We start from the raw sequence: 9,456 nt of genomic DNA on the forward strand, positions 1-9,456 counted from the left end.
AACGGCTCAACTGATTTTTATGAAATTTTCGGTAAATATGAGAATAGGTCGTAAAGTATATTTCATACCGCTAAGTAGTTCGGATGTCCCTATCCAAAATCGTTTTGGCTACCAAAAGTCAAAATGACCTCTGGTAAAACAATAAAAACCCTCAGTGATTTAAAATTGTTATTTGTTGCTATCCTCTATTCATTAACAAAACAAATGTTCGTAATTAACTTAAGCAAGGCTTTTACGATGATTTTCAATTTCAATCTTTGGGAAATTCGCCATTAAAAAGTAGGAGAGTGCGGGTAGGAGGGTAGAAATTTGCGGATAACCAAATAAAACGAAGCTGTAAATTATACAACAAAATTTTTGTTCTCACTGAATTTGTCAAGCATGTTCCATCACCTTCTCCGACTATAAGTTGGATCTCCGGTTATTTTACCTCGAAATTTGAACCTACCACGGCTGTACAACGGCACGCAGTTGGTCACTTAAAAAATGATGAAAAACGTTATCGAAGCCACCATTTTTAATGGTGAACTCCTAGCCAAAAATGTTTCGCTATTACGAATTCCAATGATTCCCACAAACGTGCCAATGGAATTCAAACGCCTTCATTAAGTTGGCATTTGCAATGACAATCAATGAGTCGCAGGGATAAACGATATGTGTGTTTACGGCTTAGATTTGGGCACATCATGTTTTTCACATGGACAATTATGCGTGGCATGTTCTTGCGTGAGCAAACCATCGAGCTTATTTGTGTGGGCTAGGGATGGACTGACAAAAAATTATCGTTAAATCAATTTCACGTCGAAATGAACATTGAGTTTCTTTATTTCATTGTTATACTTTAAGATAAAACATACATTACTTTCTTCACACTATGTTTAACTTTTAAGAGATCAAACAATGAATTTATTCGTTACGTTAATGATACACATTGTATTGGGAAAATGAATAACTGGTGTTCTTTGTTTTTATAGGCGATCATCGTCTTCTACAGTGCTTCATTTCTCCTTCCGTATTCGATCTCATCCCCACTCACTTGCAATAGATTCGTTGTTTTTTAATTAAGAACCGAAATATTCACTAGAAATTTTTGTGGCAGAACAAGGTTTGCCGGGTCAGCTAGTAATTATATAGATTCTTCCTATTCAAGAAATATTTTAATTAAAAAAATAGAATATATAAATATGTACGTAAACAATTGATTGAAAAGTATTTTAAAGTGAAAATGAAAAAATTAAGATCAGTTGAAGTTTATGTAAGTGTGTATATGAACGAAGTGAGTGTTAATAAGTTATGCATGCGATAGCATTTATAAAAACAAACACATCAGCTGTACATTTTAAGATGTTTATCTGTAATGTGGAAGTTTATTGCCCATAATAAATCTTTACTAATAATAAAGCTGAAAGGAAATTATCATAACGTGGACGAGTAAATTACCATAACGTGGACGAGCAATAGCAAATTGGCGAGAAATTCATCATTCATTATTTGTAAATATACAGGCGAATCAAATGACCTTTTAATTTTCTCCTATATGGGCAAAGCCGTGCAGGTGCATTTACAAAATAAGAAGTAGAAGTAAAAACTTTTTAAAAGTTGGAGTCTCAAAACATTAAAAATAATATTTTTTTAAAAAAAAGAGGGAGAAACTATTTGATATAAATAAAGGACATGTTGACATGAAGTAAAAGCTGTTCTCGTAATACAAATAGAAATGTGATGATAAGCAACTGGCTCTGTACCCAGCTAAGCTGTTCCTAGTCAATTGTTTAGTCCCCAATTAGGGCCATTTCAAAGCTATTTACACCTTGCTCATTATAAGCTCTTCCGGTACACTGTTCTGAGTACCCACAACTCTACTGAAGTAATAATTCGTATGACATTAACTTATCCATAAAAACATATCTTCACACAAATCGTCACAAATCTTCTTTTCTATGTATGTCTCCAAGCATTTCATTTGACTTTTCTATTGAGTTTGTACTATTGTAATATATAATAGTGTAATCACACTCAATAGCTTATTCACATTGTTAAATTTTATTACTTTTAAGTAAATTATGACTTAAAATTAGTTGCACCAATGTGTAATTAATTTTTTTTTTGGATTTATTAAATTTTAAAGTTAACAATCATTCTATTTTCATTAAATGATTAATTCATAATAGATAATGTATTAGAATAATATACTAATTTTATTACACCATAACAATAAATTTATGTATGGATAATCACTTGATTTTTTATTTTGTCCAATTTTGTCCATTTTGTCTAATTTCCTCCGGTGTCCCGGACTTTTTGCAAAAAAAGTGGACAAAATAGCAACCCTGTTTTTAACAGATCCAACTAAGTTGTTAAGATTAAGTTCCTCATTTTTTCTTCTAATTACAATTATACAACAATTTAACCAAAAATGTTGAATTTATTTAAATCTGTAAGTAAGACGTTATTCCAAAACGTTTTGAGCTTATTTATCATTGTTTTGTGACGAAAAGTGTGAGCTTTCTGTTTTTCGCACAAACAAGACAATTTCTGCGGAAAGAGGTTCCATCTAATCCAGCAAATCCGAGGATTTGGTGAACAATTTTAGGTGAAAAATAATGTAAAACTTTTCATTAAATTCTACAGAAACTTTTACAACACTCGAATATGTTTTTTTCATAATTTTTTAACTGTAAATCTCCAATCACGCTTTGTCAACTTTGCCGATCGACTTTCTCTTACCTTGTTTTCGGCCCTATTCTTTTCTTTAAAGCATATTATCAAGCACTTGACTATAGAATGAAATAATTTAGAGACATTTCAAACCAATTTACTGCTACTGTGAGGAAAAGACTCAAATTTTGAATGGTGTTTGTTGATTTTTATTTTAGGGAGCCACTGTATGATCCAGGGCAAATTCTATATCTTTCAATAGCAGTTACCTTATACAGGTGGTTAACTTACTAGGGGGGGGGATCACCTAACAGGTTTTACTGTACTACGCTTTCGGTTTTGATGTTGGTACAACCGCTAGCTAACAGAATGTTAAAATTATTACTTCTGGTTTATGTTAATTAATAACAAACCGTAAGTTAAATCAGCTCCCAAAACAGTGAGTATTACGCTTTTGGTGAACCATACAATGCCACATCCACTAAACGTTGTGATTTTTAAATCTTTCAAATACTGTACTAGAGTCTGTTCGTTGTGCAACTTCTCGTAGTTTGGTTCAGTTGAAAGTAAAAGTAACTCGTACTTCTTGCAAAACATCTCTGCATTGCGTTTCATTTCTTGTGGCACACGGGACGAATTTGCAATCAGCAATATTAATGCCATAGTTGTTAACAGGAGGAATAACAGAGTTTCGATTTTAAACGTGATGTGCACATCTGAACCCACCATGATCCCCATTGTTAAAGCCAATAAATAATTTATAAAGATTTGCAAAACAATCAAGAATGTTGGAATGGAAAAACATTTTTGTGCATATGAGAGAACTTCCAATATCTTCCTATATCTTTTGACCAAGTTCGGGTAGTAATCTGCAGAAGCGGCATGGAACTCTTTTCGGAATGCACAAAGGCTGTTGCAAAAGCAGTTGCATACGAAATTGTAGAAGAAGGAACAAAGCATTAAAAACGATCCAGATATCAGATTATGAATGTGCGATTTTACTAGCAAATATATTGTGTTTAAAATCTGGAGATTGAAAGGTCTTTCGTAGAATAGTCGATAAACAGGGTATCTGGTTAAAGTGTCAAAGTAATAAAGAATTGCAAATGCATTTAGAAGTGGTAAGGCATGAACGGTTGTTGCAAATGCTGCTATTAGTATAATTCTCTTTTGCCGAACAATTTTAGTTGGTTCCATCATGAGGAGCAACTTTTTTATGTGTCTTTTTTTCAAATAGATTGAATACCATAAACTCATGCCCATAACAATCGTAAACAAGTTTGCCAACGGCATCTGGTAGCTTGATTCAGAATATAACAGGCAGTATAGAGTAATGTAAATGGCATTTATCATTAGAAGGTGGGATACTAAAGGAAAAATCCAAAACAATATTCGACGAGGCAAGTTTTTAAGGTTGTTTTCTTGATCGTTTCCCGAAATATTTATTCCAAATAATGCAAAATGGACAGCAAAGAGATTCCACTGCTGACAAAACGCAGTTCTCAGATGACTCATTATCATTCAAAGCAAAAGTTTCATGATCAGCAAAGCAAAACTGTCTTATAAACGAATTTCTTTTACATTTGAAATAAAAGTTATTGTGTAAATTTCTGGACTTTTGCAGCTGGGGTAGAGATATTACAAGGTGGTACTGAATTTGATTTTGAAGCAATCATGTTTCAGTTAGTTTGGAACCAACAATTTTGTAATAAATCCCACATATTTTTTTCAAGTATGATTTGCTTCTTATTCTTATCAGAAATCTGTGCTCAAGTCCTCTATGTGATTCGATTTTACGGACCTAAATACAGTATCGATTGTACATATATAATAATATGTATTTTACTTCATTTCGTACTGGATGTTTAGTTTTGTCAGGCAAAGAACTGTGTGTATAATCACACGCAAGATTGTATATTTTTATATATTTTTTTCTTTAATATGTTTGATTCAATGTGCATAAAAGATGAAAGAAGTTTATTTGGTGTTTTTCAAATTGTTAGCTACTGCAGATTGAAAACATAATACTTTATTGCATTTTGTACAATAGAAAACGTTTTTGCGTTTTAAATGAGTACAAGTTAAAGTTTCACTTTCTATAAAACCCTTTTCATCACTGAACTCCAAAGAAAAGTTATCAAAATGCACAAAAAATCAATTCTTATTTTCAAAAATCGATCTTCACCTAAATCGAAAAAATCTAAAAGTCTTCTTTAGTTTGATATTCGCATTTTGCTGTTACGAATTTTCCTAATGATATTTATAAACTTCATCAGTTTAACTTCCTGTTTACCTGTTATTATTTTAATCTAGTGCATTAAAAAGCAGCAACAGTGGTTTGATTGTTATTATAATTATTAGCATAAATAAACTTCTAACAAGAAATCGATCTAGCTTTTGTGTGCTACAGAAAAACTAATTTGATTTGAAAGTTGAATGAGACGGACATTTGAACGAAAAATTCAGAGTTAATTTGAACTCATACACGCACACACAAAAATAAATAAATTAGGGTCTGGTGGGGGAAAGTGGTCAATGGAGTAAAGTGGTCATAATTCAAATAAATGGCTATAGATTGGAAATTAATGTTCGAATGAATGTGAAAATTTTATTTTAGGGTAGTGCATTTAGAAACTACATTTTGAATACAAAATTTTACAACTGGTAAAATTTTACTTGGTAAAAAAAAATATTTTATGTAAATATGAAAATTTTTAAAATCTTAACACCATTTTTAACTTCTTTGGGAAATTTCGTTTGTTAGAATTATGAACAGATTGACTGTGCAGGAAGCTTCCTATATGTCTCAAGAACTCTTACTCATTAGCAGTTAGCTGAATCTATTTTGAATAATTTTTTAGAACAATTTAAGTAAGATGGGGTAAAATGGTCATAATATTAGGCTTAAACGAATATTGTTCTTCTAAAGCCACTTAATCTTTGAGTATAAGGCAGATATAAATTAAGTATTAATTTTACTTAATATGTATTGTTTTTACAATACACAGGGTCAAATATACGAGCATATGCGTATGCATACGCATATATTCGTGTAGGCACGTATATATACGTATTCACATAAATGCACCAATAAACACGCATTTGGATGTATGCAAGTATTTTTTATCTATACAGATATACATTTGACTGTACACGTACGTACCCGCTTATGCTCGTGTATATACGAACACTTATATACTTAGGGAGACACGTACATACGCGAACGTACTCGCTTTGACACTTACATACAAGCATGTGATATACATGTATACAGGGTAAGTCTAAACTCTTGGGCAAATTATTAAAAGGTGTTAAACGGGAGAATAAGAAGCAAGAATCATAAGAAACATATGGTCACAAACTCAATGCTGACTCGCTACATGCACGCAAAGCCTGAAACTGATAGATGCAAAAACAGGTCACAAATTTATTACACAAAGACTATTTTTACACAACATTTTAGGTTTTAGGAAAGTTTTAAAGTGATTGATGAAATTTGCGGCCGGCAGCTCTTATACATGCATCGCAATCACTTGTTGCAATTACGAGACTTTTGAAAAACTTTCATCAGTCGCTGCGCCTTTGTTGCGATGGTTGTATTAGAGCTACTGAAGGCCGTAACGTTTAACAACGGCTCTAAATATTTCTTAAAAACTAAAATGTCGGGTAAAATCATCTTTGTGTAACAAATTTGTGACCTGTTTTTCTAACATCAGTTTCTGACCTTGTGTGCATGTAGCTCGTCAGCGACAATAAGTTCCTTATGATTTTTTGCTTCTTATCTTCCCCTTTCACACCACTTAGATTTTGCACAAGATCTTGGATTCTTTCTGCAAGCATACATGTATATTAGCGGATATACTCGTGGGATATACATGGATCCATGTACTGGTGTATACACGTAAATGCACGTATATACGTCTAACAGGTATATAACCGTGTTTACACGTAAACATACGTATAATACTCGTGCTTCCATATATATATATATATATATATATATATACGTGACTAGACACGTGCCAAACACGCACTGGATATATCCACGAATTAACTCGTGTATACCCGTATAAGTATGTATGTACACTTATATATGCGTATACACGTCGACTATAAACGTATATACTCAGGTATGCACGTATGTACTCGAGATACAAGTGCAAACACGCATATAATGTTCGTTTATATGCGTATATACTTGCATATACACGTGACACGTATATACTCGTGTAGACATGTATACACTCCTGTAGGTAATCACGTTAATCACGTATACATGATTATATACTCGTGTATACATATATATACTTAAGTCGGCACGTGCATGCATGTATCTGATGCATACATGTATCTATTCATATATGAACATGTTTACTCATGTCTACGCGACGCGTATAGTATACTCATGTATACCCGCATTTACTCGTACATGTATTTGTAACTATAAAAATAACCGAAATATACAAAAGTTAGGGTTTTTTGTAACGGTTTTGCAGCTATTTTTAACTATCACCACTTTACCCCATGCTATAACCACTTTCCCCCATCCCATGGAGTAAAGTGGACATAAATACAAAGGGAAATGAAAGTGTTATAAAACTACTTAAATCGATATTCTTTTTCCTGAAATTCAATGTACCGTGTTCTTTAATAATGCAATGTAAAATAACAACAAAAAAAGTTGAAGTGTTTAAAGAATTTATTGCATTTATTATCCTGCTAAGTTGAAAACCTAGGATTTTATGACCACTTTACCCCACCAGACCCTAATCAATAATGAAATAAATAAATAAAATAAACTAATAAAAAAAAGGAAACTCGTACGCACATGTGTTTAGATTATGCATTTATCAAGATAGAAACATATAATATACCGATTACTGTATGCATAAATATCCATCCACTATAATTCGCAACTCCAACGAACTGTAGGGGGCACTGAAGTCACTGTCTAATGGCGGAATTGAAAACTAAAACAAACGCACATGGTAACGAAGAAAATGCTAAAAGTGTTGTGATTTTTGTTCGTACGTATGATTTTTTCGCTTTATTCTTTTTAAATTAATTTTCAAAGTCTTGTGGATATTCTGGCCCACGTAGAAAGAAATGAGAATTCAAGAAGCATTACTAAACGTCAAAGATTAATGCAAACTACGTAGTTCGTAGTTCTAAGCAGCTATTTCCATGATGTTGAATTCGATATTTATCAATTCTTGATAAAACTAAATAATAATTGTGGCCTGACAAGAACAACAATTAATGCTAGAAAATTCAATATGACATTACAAATTATTATCGAAAGAAGATGATACTTCTTTGCCTTGCTTGGCTAGCGCTTATTTTTTTTTCCATTTGTAGCTGAGTTATTTCTCTCGAATTCCCGAATCGGTTCATTTAAAAATTTTCTGTTTCGATTTTTCTAATTTCTGAGTTACGATTTAATTGTGTCATGTTATGCAAATCATCAACAAAATTCTCACGGATATATGGTGGTAGTTTTCTTTTCAGTTGATTGACCATTATTTCTTTTCACGTATCGAATTCTGTAATCTTACAACCATTTTATTCCACTCATGATAAAAATTAAAAATGGTTTAACTAAAAACGCGAAATCTCGCCAAGGCTACTTTGCTCGCACAATACCAAAATTATAACCCTAAACAAATTTGGCGAAACCTTTCAGCTGAGAATAAAAGGAATAAAGTAAATTCTTTCTAGGTTAAACATTTTTTCATTTTGTTCTACGATAATAAATCCAAGAAAATATTTTGCATACTGTCCATTCCAACTAAATGCTGCTGTAAAATATGATTAGTTAAATTAATTTAAGATTAAAAAAAACTCATATTGTTACAAATTCATACAAAACAATAAAAAATTTTACCTGGTATAACGTTATCCAATTTTGTTAATCCAGAGTTTTCTTGTTTACGCGCCCACCATTCAATACTTTTTTGAAAGAAATAAGGAAAACTAACATTATTTTGAGAAGCTCGAGAATACTCTTAGGGGACGAATTAATTTCTGTAGCTGAAAGCAAACTAAGACACATCGATTGCGTTAATAAATACTCAGAACAAACTGCCTGTGTTTACTTCAACAGACACACATGGAACTAAAACGTGGCAATGTTTTAGTTCCATCGGCAGTTTTGTAAATCACCGCAAGGTAGCGTATTTGAGCGCTGGAGTTCCGAATATTAAAATCTGTTCGCGTCCGTCTGTCAGAAGATCGATCTTCTCGAGAACCGCTGCGAATCGAGAGTCAAACGAGATACCAATCAATTCGGAATTTTCCAAAGAAAACAATAGGACCAATCTCGTAATTGTGCGATTTTAATTAGCGGAGATATTAATTAAAACGTTAATTAACATAACGCTATTCAGGAATTTTTATTTCATTCCTGTTGCCATTTTGCATATGCGTGAGCGAGTAAAATTCTACTAATTGTTTTAAAAGAGATTTTTTTGGCTGCTGTCCAAATCTTAAAACAACGTTTCCATTTAGAATTTCATTTTAAATTAGTTTAAAATTGGTTGCCCTATTCGGACAACCTTTTATTTTATCGTCTGTCCTTTTTTTATTTTTTACATTCAACGTTCTTAACTCTTTTCAGCATATGAAAGTTGTTTCTTTAGCTATGTTTATTGATTGTAGTGTAAGTTTATCATTCACCGGCCTCATATTTGGTACACTTAGGATGTGCGACTAATTATGTTTATTTTGTTGGACTTTTTCCCGTCACATGGGTGAGTTTTCGAATTGTAATAACTCTCTTTTTCCTTCCTGTTTCTATTT

The sequence above is a fragment of the Uloborus diversus genome, chromosome 7 (assembly GCF_026930045.1).
Source record: "Uloborus diversus isolate 005 chromosome 7, Udiv.v.3.1, whole genome shotgun sequence".
In the NCBI taxonomy this organism is placed as follows: Eukaryota; Metazoa; Arthropoda; class Arachnida; order Araneae; family Uloboridae; genus Uloborus; species Uloborus diversus.